The sequence below is a fragment of the Magallana gigas genome, chromosome 5, assembly GCF_963853765.1.
Source record: "Magallana gigas chromosome 5, xbMagGiga1.1, whole genome shotgun sequence".
Lineage (NCBI taxonomy): Eukaryota > Metazoa > Mollusca > Bivalvia > Ostreida > Ostreidae > Magallana > Magallana gigas.
The window spans coordinates 37,819,279-37,839,093 of NC_088857.1; the positions used below are offsets into that span (position 1 = coordinate 37,819,279).

Genomic DNA, 19,815 nt, shown 5'->3' on the forward strand with positions numbered 1-19,815 from the left:
CTAAATTTAGCTTGAGATTTCTTTGAGGAAGAGGATGTTAGCATAATTATTGATGATTGTTTTCTGAATGAATATATGGAAATGGTTTTTAGACACAATTCATTCACTATACTGTATATATAAAAGTAAGAGACTTGTAACTATTTTTCTGCATGATTAAATAAAAATGTCAAGTCTGAAACACAATATTGACCGTGTCTACTTAAAAAAACTATTCATTCGACATACTATGTTGAACCAACTATTGCATAATGAATATGTCTTATATTTCAGAATCTTATAAAGTAGTGATACTCAGTAGTGAAGAAGTCACCCAACCAATCCACATTAAAATTGTTTTTCAATTTTGAAAGTATGTCAAGGAAAACGTAATCTTTTAATGCTTCCCACGATTAGCTATGATCATCCCACCCTCATAAGATAAATTTTTAGATCCAGTACATGTGGATGATGTTAGTTCTGTTTTCAAAAACGATTTAATTCATTTCAAAGTATGAATTCAATGGGGCCCTAGAAACTACGTTTTTAGATTGAGAATTATGTAGAATTGATATATTTTTAGTTCAAAGATCTAAATATTTAAATTGAAATTACATTTTAATAGCAAACCTTTAATTCACCAATGACTAATTCGTTATTTAAAGATATATTAACGATAATTTAGATTCAAAACATTTATGTGCATTTCCTTTAGATAAGGTTAAAATACTTTATTTTTTCTTTAAAAGAGATTTAGGTCAATAACTATTAAGAAAAGAAAAGTACAACTTTTTAATGCCATAAATTTGTCATCCAAGTCAAGAATACGTGCTAATTTGTATGATGTTAATTTTAGACCAGAAACGCCATCTATTTCCTGTTTGACGACATAACTGTCGGATCTTTTCGTTTCTCAAATGCATCAAATTTACTTGAAGTTAATTAAGATAAACACATTTTGATGCCTTACGTATGTTGAAAATAATACATAATTTATCAAATTTTAATACTTTTTCTAAGTTTTTGCTGTCGTTAAAATTTGTTTACATGATATTCATTAGCTTGATTTTTAACTATCTTCAATCAAAAAGTAACGTAATGCCCTCGATGATCAGATTATTCGGAAAATATTGATTTCTCAATTGATCGATTTAGTATTTAATTAACTATTTCAAGATTTTATTTATTCAGTGTTTGCAAAGTTTGCATCAATAGGAATATCCTAACTATACACTAACCAAGTTTACTAGCATTTGCTATACCCCCCCCCCCCCCCACCAATATAGTATATTCAAAAAACAGTTGCAGAAAAAGAACAATTAATCGATAAATAATATACATTTAGGGTTTCCGACTAAGAATTCAGCCAATATTGGTATATTTGTTTTTACTAGTATTTTATAATAAACAGCATAAAGCTTTTATTAAGAAAGAAATGGAAAACTAAAAACAGTTTTTGCAGATATTTATTTTCAGGAGAGAACTGGTATTATCACATTCTGTTTTCTATTCATTCACTGAGTATTTAGCATGTAGTAATTGGTTTAAAATTGTGCTTCTTGTAACCCAAAGGTGGTTGTTTTAGTAGTAAAACATGTCATACATTTTGCCTGACATTAATAAAGTATTTACATTAAAAACTGGTCTAAAATTGGCATGAATACGAGTAACTGTAAAGAAAACCCCCACAATGTGTCGTCAATCAAACATTGTAGTTTATTTAAGATACTTATAATTAATGCATGATAATGCTACGTAAAACATTAATCATGAACAACAACTACTGTGAAGCTGTGGAATTTAGAGCAAACTTCGAAGGCTTTTTTCCTTTAAACGTTGATTTCAGGCTCTTGATGTGACAGTATAAAACAAAAGAGAGTCACTGTGTCACACGAAGTTATTTTATAACGGTTTTGTCAAAACACTGAAGATTTTTGTACAGAGAGTTATGCTAAATACATACAGCACCATAAGCATTGTTCTTTGTTTCAAAAAATCCGCGTTACCCCTACAATAATTCAATAAGGATATTTTAGCTCTGCTTAGGTTTGATATGCTGTCATTTATATCTTGTTTATATAACGTGTTATTCGCTGATAGACGTCTCATGTTTTATGTATACCTTTATCAATCATTTTTTAATTAATTTATGACGTAAAGTGACTTTAGAATTAGGTAGGTATAACCTCAGTGTTTCAATTATCAAAAGAAACAGAGGGCAAATCAGTATGTTAGTACACAGAGTACCTTGTTATGTCCTTAACTGTCGGATCATTAGTTAAAACAAATATTGTCTTTTAAGTAAAACGAAATACATGCATTAAGACTGGCCCGAGTCTTCCTAAAAAGAATTATTGTGATAAACTAAATCAAGCACATACATGTACAAATTTTTTGTTAAAAATAGTAAAAACAAGCATTCTGAGAGTATTGCATAAGCAATACACGTCCCCTACCAGTTTGTGGAAATTGTGAAAACAATGCACTGTTATGCAGAATATCGAACCCAAACATTAAGAAATTGGAATATAAAAAATTGATTTTCTCGAAAATATGTCAACCAGACGCTACAAAAGTGTAAACTTGGTCTGTAGTTTGACATTTTTAAGCTGTTCAGCAAATTTCATATTATTCCTCAAACGCATAAAGAAAAAAAGTGTGGAAAACTGAAGTGGGACAGACAGACGGACGGACTGACAGACGGACGGACGGACGGACTGACGGACGCAGAGGAAAGCAATAGTCCCCTCCGGTGAAAACCGGTAGGGGACTAATAAAATCTGGTGCATCGAAAGCGTAGCTTTGGCTTCATATTTGTTTCATGGATTGATAGCTATTGTAAAGGAACCTGACTCAGCAAATATGTCTACAATTTATCTAAATAATGACGAAGATATTCATAATCCTCAAAGAAGTGCTATCTGATTGTGAATCCAATTTTCACATATATAATGTCAGTGTGAAATAAATATGCATTAAAGTTTATTTTATTTTCATTTCTAAAACACAGAAAGCAATTCATACTTGGTATAGAATAATAAAAAAAATAACAATATAATTAGTATACAATGATTTATTCATTTAGTACCCAAGAGGTAGAATTAATTTCATAAAACAATTTCTACTGCAGATAGTTTGAAGTTACCTTAAACAAAAAATTGATTAGACTGCTAGCATTTCAACACGACTTATATTTGAAATCACAGATAACAAAATATATTTGTGTTGCTTAATATACTATGTCCTAACTTAAGGTTAAATGGAAAGGTGATATTTTTCCAGATAATACTAGTACTTGGTTAGATACAGATATAAAATTTGCAAGAGATGTCCAAAAAAAGATGCATCCGATTCCGAATCCATCATTATACCTGATAAATTCTCTGAAATTGAATTTGATTATAATATTAAAAAATGAAATTCAAATGATCTTTTAAATATTCTTTATTTCAAAATTTTACTCTTCGGTTACACCAACTTATGACAAATTTCATTGAGGGTATGAAAATTGAGGGGAATTTGCCGAAAAAAATGTTGTTTAGAAAATAGCTTTTTAGATAAATCATAGTACAACATTTTTACTGTTATTAATGATAAGTACCTGCACGCACCAGTGTTAAGATGCATGACTTGCTAAAACTGGATGATTAACTATTGAAGATTACATCCTTAATTCACAAAGGCTTAGTTGTTTACAAACAGTTTCCCACAACGTGTTAGGCCTTAATTTATCGTTTTATTTTTCTCTGCTCTGCAATTATATCAAGGCGTATAAGTTACAATACAATGAATATAAACTTCGGCAGTAATACCAAGTTCCCCACTTGAAATTCCTTCTGATGATCTCTGATCAGGATCAGCTTAATTTAAATCAAGTTGAAAATGATATTATAACGGCACCAAATAATCCATGAAAATAAAGAGTAAAACAAACGTTTATCCTTTACAATTCACAGAGTAATAATTCGTTACTTTTTACTAAAAAGGGAGGGGGGCCAAGATGCATACCAGTTTGAGAGATGGTATAGGTATAATAAATAATACAACATGTCAAAACAGGACAAATCCTATTTAATAGTAGATCGATCAATTTCGGTTCGATTTATAAACCATAAAATGATATTGACAAATTATTTATTAATAAATTAGCATTAATTTTTTCTTAATGAACAGGTTATTAAGAGTTGATGATCGATGGTTAATATACCTGCCCCTCCTTTTCACTTGGTGTCAAAAACAATCTCCACCTGCATAACTCCAGTAATGTACTCATAATAACTGAGAAAGTATTATTGTTTCATAATTAGGTCTTGGTTCGTGTGAGGAATTCAAAGTTCGAACTAACATATATTCCTACAAATTTGATTTTTTTTAACAATTCGCGACCATTTTTACGGAAATTGAAAGAATATGTGTATTATATTTGCAGAAACCTCATTAAGTAATATACTATAACGTTGCAAGATACTTGTTTTTACCCTTATAATTATATCAATGTCTTATTGAAAAGAATGGTATTAATTTGTATTATTGCATGAAAACGTGATTCTCGTATGAGTATTACATTTTGAAGTACGCTGTTTACAGTTAATTTTGTATGCAATTAAGACAAATCAAAATTATCACACTATTTATTCTCGATTTTAATTGCTCAAAGGTTTGTTGCAATTTGAAAAGAAATGGTTTGAATACTATTTATATTCACACCCATCCATTGTAATTCCCAGACTTCTGTGATCCTATATTACATAAAGCAATGATGACTGGTGTTGAAGATGACAACAAGTCGTCATATGATTGGACGTTTGTTCTGAGATACGTCAGTCCTTGTCGGTTTTTGCAATAAATTGACGCCTGTTTCGTCCATATATATCGTTATATATAATATACCACAATAGGGAATGGAAATCTACAATCGATATTTCGTGTTGCATATTATGTTGTTTAATCTACACCTTAGTCTACTCTATCAGATGAAACATATAATCCCATATCTTTTAAACCATATACTAAAAGTTGAGGATTTAATTTCTTTATTTTCACTTGAAGTCCTAATCAACAGTTAAATAAACCATGACGAATTTTAAACCAAATTATTCATAAATACAGAGTTAATTCGTGGTATATTTTGGAAACTACTAAATGAAAATAAAATTTACTTAAATTACTCAAATTAAATTAAATTAAATCCAAACGTTTTATTCGGTTTATAAACAACGAAATTTTAACCAAACGAATATTTGTGATTTTACAGTATCTATTTTTTGCGATTTTGAACAACTATTTCGAAATGTTGATGTCATGTTTTTTTTTAATTTCATTTATATACAGTTCATTGAGCTAAGGAAAAGTACAACTTTTTCATGTTCTTTGATTTGTCTGAACATAGTTTCCTTTACTTTTAAATATTCGAATGTTCAAGAGAAGATGGCAATTGCCTTGTGTCAATAAGTATAGAGTTTTCAACAGTTTTGGTGTCTGTTGATTCTTGTGCATAATATTAGATCTTATTCCCTTGCTAGTATTATATACTTAAAGAAAAAAGACTTTTTCAATAAAAACGTAAGATTTCTAAATTTGTTTCATAAATTAATAATGATTTAAACTGAAATCAATAAAAATAAAAACTGTCTATCAGAAAAATAGAACACTGCATCAGTGGTGATGAACATTTACTGACTATCATCCTTTATTTAAAAAATCTTTGGAAATCAATGCAATAGTTATAGGAAAATTTTATCTAATTATAAAAATTGTATGCATTGTTACAACGCACTTTGAAAAATTACGCACTTTGAAAAAACATTTCAAAGTGCGTTTATTATGGGACCAAGTCAACGCACTTTGAAAAAAAATATTTTTTTTTCAAAGTGCGTTGATATCGTCGATATTAACGCACTTTGAAAAATGTTCATGGTTTAGTGAAAATAGTTGATAGTTTTATATACAATAAATGATTGTTTGAATCTTGTTTAGCTTAATGTGATATATTTAAAGAAGAATTCATTGCATTCTCAGCTAACTGGATAAACTGAGTTTCTAGATGAGAATTTTTTCCTTTTCTCAGAAGACAATATCGACAATTTACACAGAAAAAAAAATTCGGGAGCTTTTAATTATCCAACATGACATAAACTTCATCGCTTAGCAACTGCAGTTTCCTTTTTTTGAGTATGCAGCAAATTTACCTCTTATCTAGTATATTAGGCTATGCCCGAACGAATATGATATATATATATATATATATATATATATATATATATATATATATATATATATATATATATATATATATATATATATATATATATATATATATATATATATATATGAATAATGGAGATCAATGTATGATATATTTCAACTGGCTTATTTCAAATATGATGTGAAAAAAGGATACCTTAGTTTTGTTTTTCAAAAACAATAATGATTTTTTAAAAGATCAGTGCGAGAAAATTAACCCACATCCTTTTGCTTGTTTTTAAGTTTATAATAATTTAATGTTCGTTAATGTTAATATTCTTTTATTGAAGGGATTTATTTGATTAGAATACGAAAAGAGGGTTATTGTTGAAACACATAGATTCTTTAACATACCATTGGAGAAATTATTATTCGGCCATCTCGTTTTTTCAATAACACTGTACGTACTTATACAGATCATATTTCTTTTTCCGATCTTAAATGTTTAACCAAAGACTATCATATGTTATGGAAGGAAAAATGAAGGGTAGGGGACCTCCTTCTTGTAATCAATAAATGATGCACTGGTATTCGACCTGTATCGTTGGTTAACCCCCACCCCCATCCCCGTTCTAAATACGTTAAATTAGATTCATGAGTGTTAACAAATCATCATACAATCAAAAAATTAGAAATTCATTTCCAGAAATTGTGATATAAAAATATTTTTTCAAAGTGCGTTAAGAGTGTCGATACTAAAAAATGTTGATGTACTTTCATAACGCACTTTGAAGATTTTTTCAAAGTGGGTTATTTGGGTCCAAAATTTAACGCACTTTGAAATTTTTTTTCAAAGTGCGTTGATTTTGTCCAAAATTTTACGCACTTTGAAATTTTTTTTCAAAGTGCGTAATTTTTTCAAAGTGCGTTGCCACAATGCATACATATCAAAACAGGGAAATGAAAAGGAACAATGACGTGTTTTCTTGAAAAGGAAAGTGCTTATCATTTTTTGAATACTTTTTCGTTTACATTCCTAAACTCTACTTATGTATAATCAAGTCAGAATTCCGTTTGTTTACTCTCTATTAACCCTGAATGGGTTATACAGGCGCACAAGTTAGACGTTACCTTCTATAGTAATGAAAAGCTACATTAATTATCATTAGTTTAAATTGAGGTCGTTGCATGCGTCTTACAATTTCCTCATACTTTGTGCGTTTCTCTCAGTCCTCGGTTATTGTCCAGCCATTACTCATTGACATTTATGTCTCTGGTTTGCTTCGTATATACCTGGTGTATACATTGATAAATACATTATATCAATAACTCATAAAAGTGGAAGAGTTATGAGACATATGCAAATCAGTAGGAATACCAAAACCAAAAATGTTCTGAATATACGGTCCAGGATATTTTTTCCTTTCCTTTTGTTAGGGAGAAAAAAAGATCAATGTACATTTTGTATAATGTAAATTGTGCCTACATGTCCTGACGACCCGCTTTCAAATTTTAACAGCTGCAATGTTTCATTGGTAAATGAATATTATTTTTTTAACGAAAAGGCGGAAACAACTCTAGGTATCAAGAAGTACGATGGAATGGGTTATCATATAACATTTCTAAACTTCAAGTAAAATACTTTTTAATTTTCAAAGGGTACACTATGATACATATATTCAAATTATTTACCTGTTTATTAATTATGATTATGAATAATGGCTTTAGCGCTGTTTAACTGGTTTTGTGGTCAATCTTTTATTCTATCTTCTCGTTTTAATTACAAGACCAAATTTTTAAACAATAGTATTCCTTTATAAATTGTACCTCTATCTTTCTTACCTTTGTTTATTGTTTATGGTATACATCAATTGTACACAGAATTCTTTACCTATATATGTTAGATTCTATTGATAGACACATAAATCATTGTAAATATTAATTTACAATACAAACATTGTTGATATACCATTAGGTTAACAAAGGATCTTCACTTAGGACAACCACAAAATGATTCAATTGAAATTATACTGTTTTAGGGGATTCTTGTGGAATATTGCATTATTTGGGATAAACTTAAAAGCGCTGTAGTGTTTTTACATTTTAAGTCATAACACACTTACTCCTTATTAAAATGAATAGCTATTAATGATAAATAAGTTCTTCCATTATTTATAAGATTATTTTAATAAGGTAAATTTAAAGTGTTTAAGAAGTAATAAATGTCTTGTGCTTTATTCTGAAAAGTTGGTTTAACACATTAAGGTCCAATCGACACACTATTTTTGGAGTAATAAAGATTTTGCGTTGGAATATTTTGAAAAATTATCAAATTAATTTCATATTATTTTAAATTTTAGATGAACCTTGAAGAGAGGCATTTAAATATTGGCATAACTTGACATTTTTAAAGCTAAGACGAGGACTTTTTAACTACTCGAATTCTACTTACCGCCATATTTGTAATCATGGATGTCCATGTGATTTTAGTTTAAATCATTTTACATTCTTCAGTATCAACAAACACCTTCCTGAGTTTTACCTTATATTTTTTTACACATAAAAAAAAATTCATATTTCTTATTTTTTTTCAACTTATCTTCCAATACATTCTATATTGAGAAACATATTTGCTAAAATACACCATGTGCAAAATCGTATTAAATTTTCTTTTCAGACACAAGATATTTACTAAATCTCTACACCCATTGATATCTATTCAGGCACTTTGACTTTTATCACAGTTACCTAAGAGATTTCGATCTTCCATCTGAAATTATTATTAATAAGTATTAGTTTATAATTTTTTCGAATGAGGTCTTGGATGTCTGTTAATTCTGAAAATAATAATACTTTGTGCTAGTAACTGTGTTGATCATTAAATGAGATTTGAAAGCATTAAAAATACTTAAAAGCATTAATTGAACAAAAAAGAAACAGATAACTCGAGAATGTTTTTCCATACTTTTTCGTTTCTACACAGTATTTTATTTTTGATAATTTTGCTCAGCGTGCTGTAAAATATACCGTTTGACAGATTTGAATCGATGAAACCATTAAAAAGGCAACTGCCGACATTTCGATTTGACAAGGTTTGACAAAGTGAATAGATGGTAATATTTCAAGAGATATTGCATTTGACAACTGTAGATTTGATGATGTCAGTAAGTGTATTTATTCAAAAATATTTTATTTCCGTGGATGTCTTGTCTCTATTGTAATACCTATCGAAAGGTCAGAGTTAAAGATCATAAAAAAAAAACAATTGCAATAAACACATACCCATATAACAACAACATATTTTTATATTTTATACCAAAAGAAGAAAGTGGATTCTGGAAAAAAGATCATCGTTCATAGGTATCAGTGTAATACACAGTATTCATACAAAAATAATATCAAATGACAATTTTAAACTTAGTTAGAAATAACCAATAACCGATGAATTGAAATAACCAATTCATCGCTGTCTTCTTTGTTCCTAGTCAATTAAGTAACATCTTGAAACTGTGTCATTAATAAACAAAATCCACAAACTTAACACATTTTCAATATTATCGACTCTTTTCAATTCAGTCTTATATTGAATCTGAGTGATATCAAGGCAAGAACAAAAATGACAGATTAAGGCGACATAAAACAAACTGATGTATTTTATTTTATCCAATAATGCTCTTTTTATCATAAAGTAAAAATATTTTAAAATCATTATCATAAATCTATGAGAAAAGATAAAATTAATTCATTTATTGGAACCTTGACAATGTAACGTCGTTGGTCTTTGAAAATGTATTAAATCTCACTGTTTCCACGTAATGCTGAATTTTCAGACGTTAAATCTCATCAATTTTATTTCGATTTTATAATCTGTTTATCGTCAAAATCTATTTAAGCATGTCTCATTTGTGTTAAATGTTTTAAAACTCCCTATAATTTACTATTTAGCCGTTTTAAGTAAACATCTTGTTCACAAAGAACAGTTTTTTTGACTGTGAAACACTCGATCTTAGGGTTTACGTCTAATTTTAGCCTGTGGAGCCTAATGTTTGAAAACTGAAACAATTAGTTCTATTTAAATCATTAACCATTAGATTGTTCTGCCCGACGTGTTTTTACTAAATCAACGATGTTTTCTTTAAAAAAGGAAGGAACAGTTTAATTCTTCACACACCTATTACACTATGAAATATGAGTACAAATGTACCTATTCTTTCTTATGACCCTCTATTTATCTTTTCCGCATTAATCATTTGTATATGAACTAAAATGTTGATGTGAATAGTTCTATTTAAAGTTTGATTTACTGAGCAACCTCTTGACTGCTTAAGTTTAATAAAAGCTTTTTGAGTAATCAAAAGCAAGCATGACATGAAACAATGAAGACAAATCACAAATGAATGGCATTTTATGACCTTTTAAATAGATTTTGATGAGTAAGCTCGTCTTGCTTAACTTGCTTAACTTGACAGGAATTAATTATTAAATATGGTCATATGTAATGAAATTGAACTTAGTTTCTTTAAATTAAAAAAAAAGTTGACACAATTTTCATTGTATTTAAAGATAATAATACACTTCAATTAATTTTGTTGTAACTTTGTTATTTTGTAATTGTTAGACAATAGTTAATCCCCTACTTGTCTACGGATTTTCTCGTTTTGCCGATTACGACACAGAGCACACGGACCGGTCAGCAGAGGGTGCTCCCTCCTCCATGGCACCTGATCCAACCACTTTTTACAAATTAGAGGCCCATGTTTGCTCCGCTCCCGTTTTTATTTCTCCTTCAAACTTTTGATTTTCAACACCGTTCGTTATCACCACATGTCATTTCATATGACTTATTTTTGAGTCCATGATACTTTTTTCTTTATTAAGTAGATTAGATGTTTCAAGATTAGGGCATCCACCTTTCCAGTAATACCGTAACGAACTAGTCATAATAGTTACGAGTTTTAAATTTTTAAATTCAAAATGAGTATGCTGTACATCTAATGATAAGTTATCTTCTTAGTCTTTGTTCGTACATTTTGGTAAGCTAGGTTGTTTATTGATTTGAAAATAAGTTAAGGAAATAGATTGAGGGCTTTTGATGTAACTTTTGATACTCTTATACACCTCTGTGTTGAAAAAGTTCACATGTTACTACGTACTAATACACAGAATGACAACCTGAACGAAAAGCAGAATGGATCAAAAACGAAAAGAAAAGAAAAAAATTGTATCAAGTCAATCACTGAAAAAAAAACCTGTACTTATGTAATTCAAGTGGTTTAGTACACAAAAGATTGTGCATATTTAAAACTTTAATCAAAAATAGTACTTGATTTACAAATATATACGAATCCATGTTCTTTAAAAAATTGAAAATAGTTATAGAATATGATTAGTGGGTTGAAGTCTTTTCCATCAAAAAATTTGCAAAATGATTAACAAAGTTTGCTTACGTTTTCAAACAAAATTTTATCTGGAACTTTAATGGAAAAATAAATCTGATATATATTTAATTTCTTAAATAAGAGAATAATGGTACGTGTTGAAGTTTTTCAAATCTCTTAAACCAATGTTTACAAGATAGATAAAATATGTATTGATTAACTTTTGGCTAGATAGTGATTCGAAAATTCTTGCAAAGGTCCTTTGACGTAAACACGTCAAATTTGACCTAAATAGATACATTCCTTGTATGTTGCTTTTCATTGTATGAAATATTCATTCTCTTTTGTGACCGCTAACAATTAATTCAAAGTGGGAAAAAGAGGGAAAGAAACCATAAAAATAAAAGTCGGATTATCTTTTTGTATGCCCATTCATAGTTTTAACGGAAACTGTTGTCGAGTATTTGATGGACCTTATTAATTTCTAGTTGCTTACTGTTAGAACAGGATGAAAGGTCAAAATGTGACGAGACGAACAATAACCTTTCACTTTAATTCATTTTTATTGGGTGGCATTAATTGACCAAATTTTGATCATATAATCAGTTTGTTTTTTTGTTATGAAAATTTACAAACGGTTCATTTGTTGGTGAAAAAATAAATAAGTAGCATTAAGCTTTAAAATGTTTTTAAGCAACTTTAAGTTTAGGCTTTAAATATGTTCTATAAATTTGTGATACATTAACATCAATGACATGTGTGAAATGCTGCACAATAGTTGGTGACTTTTGTCCTATTGTATCAATTACAGAATTTTTTACAGTCTATAACTGGCATTTAGTCAATTGTTGATTAACAACCTGTTTTGTTAACGATTGTTCCAATACTAGGTCATACGATAATGTTTACTTCTTCACATTCCATTACATTTTATTGTTTCTTTGTGAAGAATTCAGAAATTGACGATTAATGAAATGGTCACGTGACTATTGCGTCATATTTCTTTCAGTAGGGTCAACTGAAGCTAAAGACAACTCGATGAAAAAAAATAAACAACAACAGATAAGAATGTTTAAAAGTGTTTGTTTTCACATTTTAATGTGTTTTTTGTGTAATTTATAAAATAAAATCAGAGACATTTCATGTTGTTTTCACTTTAATCAAAGTATCACAGATGTCAGAAGGCCTAAAAAGAACACTGTTCAACCTATAAAATGCCGACCCTTTGAGGCAGACGTTCGCCTGACATGTTGTTTTATCAGACATTTTACAAAATAGTTTCCGTCTCTGTATTTAAAAAATTGTAACTTTTTACAGAAAGAAAACAATGATGCATGTATATTTGTATTCATTGGAATGAATACAAGTAGAAAAAAGTACATTTCCCGGGTTTTTTGTATTATCATTTTATGAATTATTTTTTACTATGAAGAACATAATTTGTTCTTATAATGAAAATGAATGGGCGTTGATAAGTATAAAGTATATATAAGAGCAATGACAAACGCAATCTGAGACTATCACTGATAATGCATTTCTTAAAATACCATTTAAAACTCTGTGAGGGGACTACATATATGATTTTACATTTGTCAGCATTCTGCTTTACAATGTGTAAAATTTATTGTTCAAAATCACTGCTATTATTTATGGTTATTATGGTTATCCTACATTTGTATGTACCTTTAAGGTTGTTCATCAATACCCACTCACCCACATCTATGCATCGTAACTATTTTGCACTTGGAAAAACATTATTTTTTACATAGTTTGCATTGCGAGATTTAAAAGTAACTAAAGACTAAAGAGAGACAACTTTTAAGATTTTTTTTTACACTTTGTTGTCTGTTTTCTTTTAATGATCGAATTATGAAATTATTTCTTGTTTAAATATACTAGTAATGGGATGGTATATGCAATAAATGAATAATTGAAAATGGTTTAGTTTAATATTTACACACAGTTGCGTACATACGTAACGTGTTGGATATTTGTATCATACAATATACAATGGCACAATGCTCGAGAGATTGTCAGTTGAATACTAAGCCACATATTCTACGTCGATAGTAGATTTATCGCTGCCTGCTTCTTCCTTAACAAATAGACAGAGACGATGCACACGTTTTTAGATTATATAAAAACTTTTAAAATTGTCGATAGAAGCTATTTCTCGAATTCAGTAAATACTCAATTCCATGAAAGTTCGATAAAAAGACAAACAATTATATGATTGTTTTATCGGGCTTTCAGATGATGATAATAAATGCAATAAACAATGCTTGTGTTTGTAATCTGGTTACTATTTTGACAGTTTCCCTGCTTGATTTATGAAGTTGACGCTTTCCCTATGGTTTCTGTCGCAAACGATAATTGAAACAATGTATTTGATAAGGAAATATACATTATAATGATGGAAATTGTATGAAGAGAGTGGCAAAAACTTTAAGACAAAAATATATAAGAAAGTATCTTGCTAAAAAGGTGAAATAATTGATTTATATTTCAATTCTTATCTGTTCCATATTCGGATAGATTTTAAATTGATAAAAAGGGTTTTGATTTTTTTGCACAACTCAGAGATGCATTCAAACAAAATTTAGCGCAGCAATTAGAGTGATGCATAAAATGAAACCACGCCACCCATAACGATCAAGCAGTGTGTTATAATATTATTCTTTATAGTTTCTGCTTTTCCCAAAACGTCCCACCAATTTACACCACCGTTTGAACCCCAAACACTTTATAATACATCATTTATCCCCGATACTTTCATTTATTTATTTCAATGTCCTCTGATCTTTTGTATGGTTTATAATTGCGTATGTGAAAAAAATTAGAGAGAAAAATATATTAAATATTCAACTGCAAAACTGCCATTGAAATATCATTAAAATGGTCTCAAGATGATTTTAAAAATAAAGATATATGGACGTCTGAACAAAAGGAGATACTAGTACCTTATTTTGTTACTATTCATATTCGACTTAGTATATTTTTATATCATTTTTCTCAGTACTTCGTATTTTTCACTATTTGGGGGAGTTGCAATCTAGTTGCATCATATTTATACCTCAGAGGTCAAACAAAGAAAGACAACTTTATATTTTGTCAAAACGGCATGATATGGTATATTTCTTTTTCTCATAAGACAAAGGTGGCTTAAGAGAGACTTACATTTGCCCATGTTTAACAGTGCTGGATGGTTGTGGCCGTGTTATGCTTATTAACCTCTTAACGAAGAAGAGCAATATATAAAAAGATGTAGGAAACTTATATAAATTTTAATGGTAAAATAATCCAGATCTTTCTCTTAAAAATATCAGTAAATAGCCAGCTTTTCATACGACAAAGTTTAAGGCAAAATGATGGCTAATTTGTTGATCTTTTAAAAGTTGAAATTGAAGTCAAATTGATGCATCAGAATTTTTTTTTATTTCTATTGCAAATCGTAGGCAAAAAATATACTGAATTTAAGGTTTAGTTTTGACTTCTTTCATCAGTTTTTAAATTCTTTAAATTTTAACTGGATTAATGTATACCAAAGACATTTGTGAGAAATATGCAGAATACAACCGTTAAGACAGATGCTGAATAAGAATGATAACTGGAACCACGAGACGATTCGTCAGAGTAGTAAGGGGAAAGCTAGGACTCTTCCAGTTATCTAAAAGTTTCTTTTTGTTAAAAAAATATTTTTATATATGTACTAAATGCAATTCGAAAACATTCATACCTTTCTCTTTTAAAGTTTATGAAAGACACAATCTGGTGAGGTCGACAGTCAGTTTTAATTTAGCATTTAGAAGCGTGCAGCAACAAGACGAGGTGGCCGAGTGGTTAAGGCGATGGACTGCTAATCCATTGGGGTCTCCCCGCGTGGGTTCGAATCCCATCCTCGTCGGTATTAAATTTTTGATGCCTTCCCTTCTTGACAGACTAAAAATAAAGGTGATCGATAATACGAGGAAAAAATTCTGTCTACGGTGGTTCCGGACAAATCCTACAGCATTATTGTAAATAATAGCATTTATGTTATTTGCGATATGCTTTGTCCAAGCAATATTTTAGGTATTTTGAATTTTTAGAAAATTTCGACCACACATTTGGGTTTTTAACATTACCTTTTGTTACTTATATACTTTATACTATATAACCAATCAGAACGTGCTAATATGTCACGTGATGTATTTTTAGCGCCACTTCAAAAACTTTTTGTAAACAGGGGTTCGTTTATTTAAAATCTACCCACCCTTCCTTCCCCTCATCACCTACAGTATACCGGGAATAATTGCTGCTAAATTTTTATTTTAGCCGTTTTTTGGGAGTTGATCTTAATCAACTCTCCTATGCAGTCACTCTGGCAAACCGAAAGTGAAACAGTGTTTGGACCTAAGCACAAATCATCACCGCTGACAAGTCTTAGTTCTCGAATATAATAGACAAATTCGATGTAATGTATGCTGAAGCATTGTTTTTCAAGGAAACTTATCTATAAACACTTTGAAAATAGTAAGATTTTATATAATACGAACAATTAAGATATTTATGTAGTCTCATGTATTCTTACGCCAGAGTTTAATATAGTCTCGTTCAACCAAAAGTAAGAATTGTTTCGATTACTAATACATAGTTTGAAATCTATCATAAAAATATTACACAACATGATTCATATGTGGTTTCTCTAAATTCTTTTCTGAAGAGTCTAATTAAAATTCATATTATAAAAAAAGTGCGTAATTGAAAAACAGACTAGAAACTAATTGCCACGCAAGATAAGTTGATTCTAAAATAAATGATAATCGATAAAATCAACTCCCGTCAGTACTTCAGTACTTTGATTTGGTTTTATCAGTATTTGGTTGTATGCATATGTTGTATATGAATTGTACATTTTAGGTTGTTTCTTTGTTTTATCAATAATTGGTTGTATGCATATGTTGTATATAATTTATACATTTTTGTTGTGTGCAGGGGAGGTCACATTTCGTACTTTGTTTGATCTTACATCCAATGTCGGTGGTCTCACTATTGTGAAGACCTTCCCTTTAGTCTGTTTTTCTTTATTGTCAAATAAATTGACAATATTCACTCAAGCATGTGTTATGTTCGTGATAGTCCCAGCTAGATCACCAATATTACATAAATATTGTGACGTCCTTTCTAGCAAAGTAATCAATAAAATCAGGTTTTGTTCTATAACTCTAATTTTCTCCCAACTTTTGTACCTAACAGAGTTGCGCAATGGGTTAGAGCGTTAGCTAAGAAGTCATGTAAGTCATGAGTTTGAATGCCGCTGGGTTTTTTATTATTTCCGAGTTTCAAAAAAAAAATTAAAACTGTAACGTGTAATGTGGGTTCAAACCACGGATAATAATTTTCCCTAAACGTTTCCTACGTTTTTAAATGATTGGAGTAAAATCAACTCTTAAACACTTTTCATCAAATTAAATCAAACACGATGATTCTAACTGATTTATAACTAATTATTTTCCTTCCGCTATCCTTGTACAACACTTGGTCTGAAACCACTGTTTCAGACCACCGTTTCAGACCCTGTGCTGAACCTAGTCCGAACTTATTTATTTCTGAGCCTATGCTCCCGGACTATATGATATACCGTAATGTTTCAAATGGTCCACCCGCAGTATTTTGGGGTCCCGCAAATGAAACATAAAGCGTACCTACTATAATCGCTGTATCTCTGCTCTCTGAGGTCTTCTCTCCTCTGCGTCTATCAGCAGACTAACTACTATGCGCAGACGCGCTTCCTATTTATACCCTACGTCAATTCTGCTGACTCATCGCAGGGTCATCAAAACGTTTGAGACAGTTAACCACACCCAAGGAATAGTTTATGATTGAATATATTTGATTGACCCTGATTGCTCTATTTACATAATCAAAGGAATTTTCATTACAAAACATAATATTTTGGTCAAATATTTAAAAATTTGAAAATACTTAACAGGTGAAAGTATTTTACTCTTAATGTACTTTTATTTACATTATCAGCAGATGTCCCATATCATACCTTAAATGTTTCATCTAGTTCTGAATACTTGAAAAGTAATAATTTTGTATAATGTGTAGACATTAACAACCCGCATCAAAATATTTCTGTAAGAAATGAGACACGTTTTTTCACGCAATCCAAAATCACCGATACCCTCAGGTAAACATGTAAATATTGTGAAATGAGATTGTTGTTTTCATAGCTTCAGTATACATTTATGCTGACTCGAAATCAAAATATTTCTGTAAGAAATGAGACACGTTTTTTCACGCAATCCAAAATCACCGATACCCTCAGGTAAACATGTAAATATTGTGAAATGAGATTGTTGTTTTCATAGCTTCAGTATACATTTATGCTGACTGGAAACTAAGTTGTTGGTTTGTTCTTCCTTACTATTCGTAAGATAAATGATATAGACATTTGTATCAATATCTTTTTCATGTAAACGACAGAACATTTTTAAATGTTTGTACACTTTCAATTAATCACCATTCATCAATTTTGTCTATTTTGGAGGTCATTTTAGGAAAACGTTTGTGGGAATTTGATAAAGGTAGACTAATAAACAAAGCTTTTAATAAAAAAAAACAAAACTATTGAACCTAACTGACAAAGTTGTCAAAACGTCATAACGATAGACTATTGAGAAGCCTCATACAAGTTGCAACACATATGTTTGTGGATTAATGACATTCAGAACTATGAGTCGACAAGACGAGGTGGCCGAGTGGTTAAGGCGATGGACTGCTAATCCATTGGGGTCTCCCCGCGTGGGTTCGAATCCCATCCTCGTCGAAAGAAAATTTTTGCTGCCTCCCCTCTTTCAACTACTGAAAATAACAGTTGTCGAAAATACAAAAAAAAATCCTGTCGATATGTGCTAGTTTTGAATAACTCTTATTTTCTCATTTTACATTCTAAACATGAGTCTATATGAGTCTATCGATATCCAAAATACAGTCTGCATATATTTATATCTCTTTTTCTTGTCTTTTTATATTTTCTTGTGAAAGAATGATAGGCATTTAATTTTTGAAATAATGTAATTAAGAATTCGCCAAGGAACCATTGACAACCACACTTCTGCCAAACTGAGCCAAAATATCGGCCCAGGCAAGTGTTAGCTTTTTCTTTGTAGTTAATGATTTCTGCAACAAAGATCGTTTTGTATATTTTATTATTTTTGCTCTCGTTTATTGAATTAAAGGCGAATCAAAGACGTAACAAAAAAAATTACTCATTTCAATTGAGAAAGTAAAAGAGGGATATAGAAAGAGTAAGCTGTCTTCTCTCAATGAAAGAGGAAAGCACTGTTATGAAACCTCGTTTTACTGTACAAATGTACTTTCGATTCAGATAAACGATATAGACATTTGTATCAATATCTTTTTCATGTAAACGACAGAATATTTTGAAATGTTTGTTCAACTTATTCAATTAATCACCATTCATCAATTTTGTCTTTTTTTGAATGTCAATTTCGGAAAACATTAGTGAGTATTTGATAAAAGAGGACTAATAACCGAAGCTTTTAATAAAAAAACCCAATTATTGAACGTAACTGACATAGTTTTCAAAGCGCCATAGAGATAGACTATTGAAATTCCAGCATGATAAAAGTTTAAAAAAGTTTCATTCAATTTGCAACTTAATGTTTGTCGATTTATGACATTCATAGTATGTAGTAGATAAGACGAGGTGGCCGAGTGGTTAAGGCGATGGACTGCTAATCCATTGGGGTCTCCCCGCGTGGGTTCGAATCCCATCCTCGTCGGTATTTAATTTTTGATGCCTTGCCTTCTTGACAGACTGATAATAAAGGTGTTCGAGAGTACAAAAAAACCTGTCGAGGTGCTAGTTTCGAATTACTCTTTTTTCTCAGTTGATATTCTCATCATGAATCCATCGATATCCAAAATAGAGTCTGCATATATCTATTCTTTTTTCCCCTTTTCTCTCCATATTTTCTTGTGAAAGAAATGATAATCATTTGGTTTTTGAAATAAGGTAATTAAGACTTCGCCAAGGAACCATTGACAACCACACTTCTGCAACACTGAGCCAAGGTATCGGTCCGTACAGGTATCACCTCGTTCATTGTAGTTTATGTTCGTTTTCTCTGCGACAAAGATCGTTGTGTACATGTATTTATTTCTGCTCTCGTTTTTTGAATTAAAGTAGAATCACAGACGAAACATACAAATAGAATACTCATCTTAATTGAGAAAGGGAAAGAGGGATATAGAAAGAGTAAGC

The 19,815-nt window shown here is 30.2% G+C and overlaps 3 non-coding genes across 3 annotated transcripts; all 3 read left to right on the forward strand.

Moving 5' to 3' along the window:
- Positions 1–15,362: 15,362 nt before the first annotated feature.
- On the forward strand, positions 15,363–15,444 carry Trnas-gcu (transfer RNA serine (anticodon GCU)). Its single transcript has one exon. It is a non-coding gene; the product is annotated as a tRNA-Ser (tRNA).
- Positions 15,445–18,272: 2,828 nt separating this feature from the next.
- Positions 18,273–18,354, forward strand: Trnas-gcu (transfer RNA serine (anticodon GCU)). Its single transcript has one exon. It is a non-coding gene; the product is annotated as a tRNA-Ser (tRNA).
- An 897-nt stretch (positions 18,355–19,251) lies between these two features.
- Trnas-gcu (transfer RNA serine (anticodon GCU)) lies at positions 19,252–19,333 on the forward strand. Its single transcript has one exon. It is a non-coding gene; the product is annotated as a tRNA-Ser (tRNA).
- The last annotated feature ends 482 nt before the right edge of the window (positions 19,334–19,815 follow it).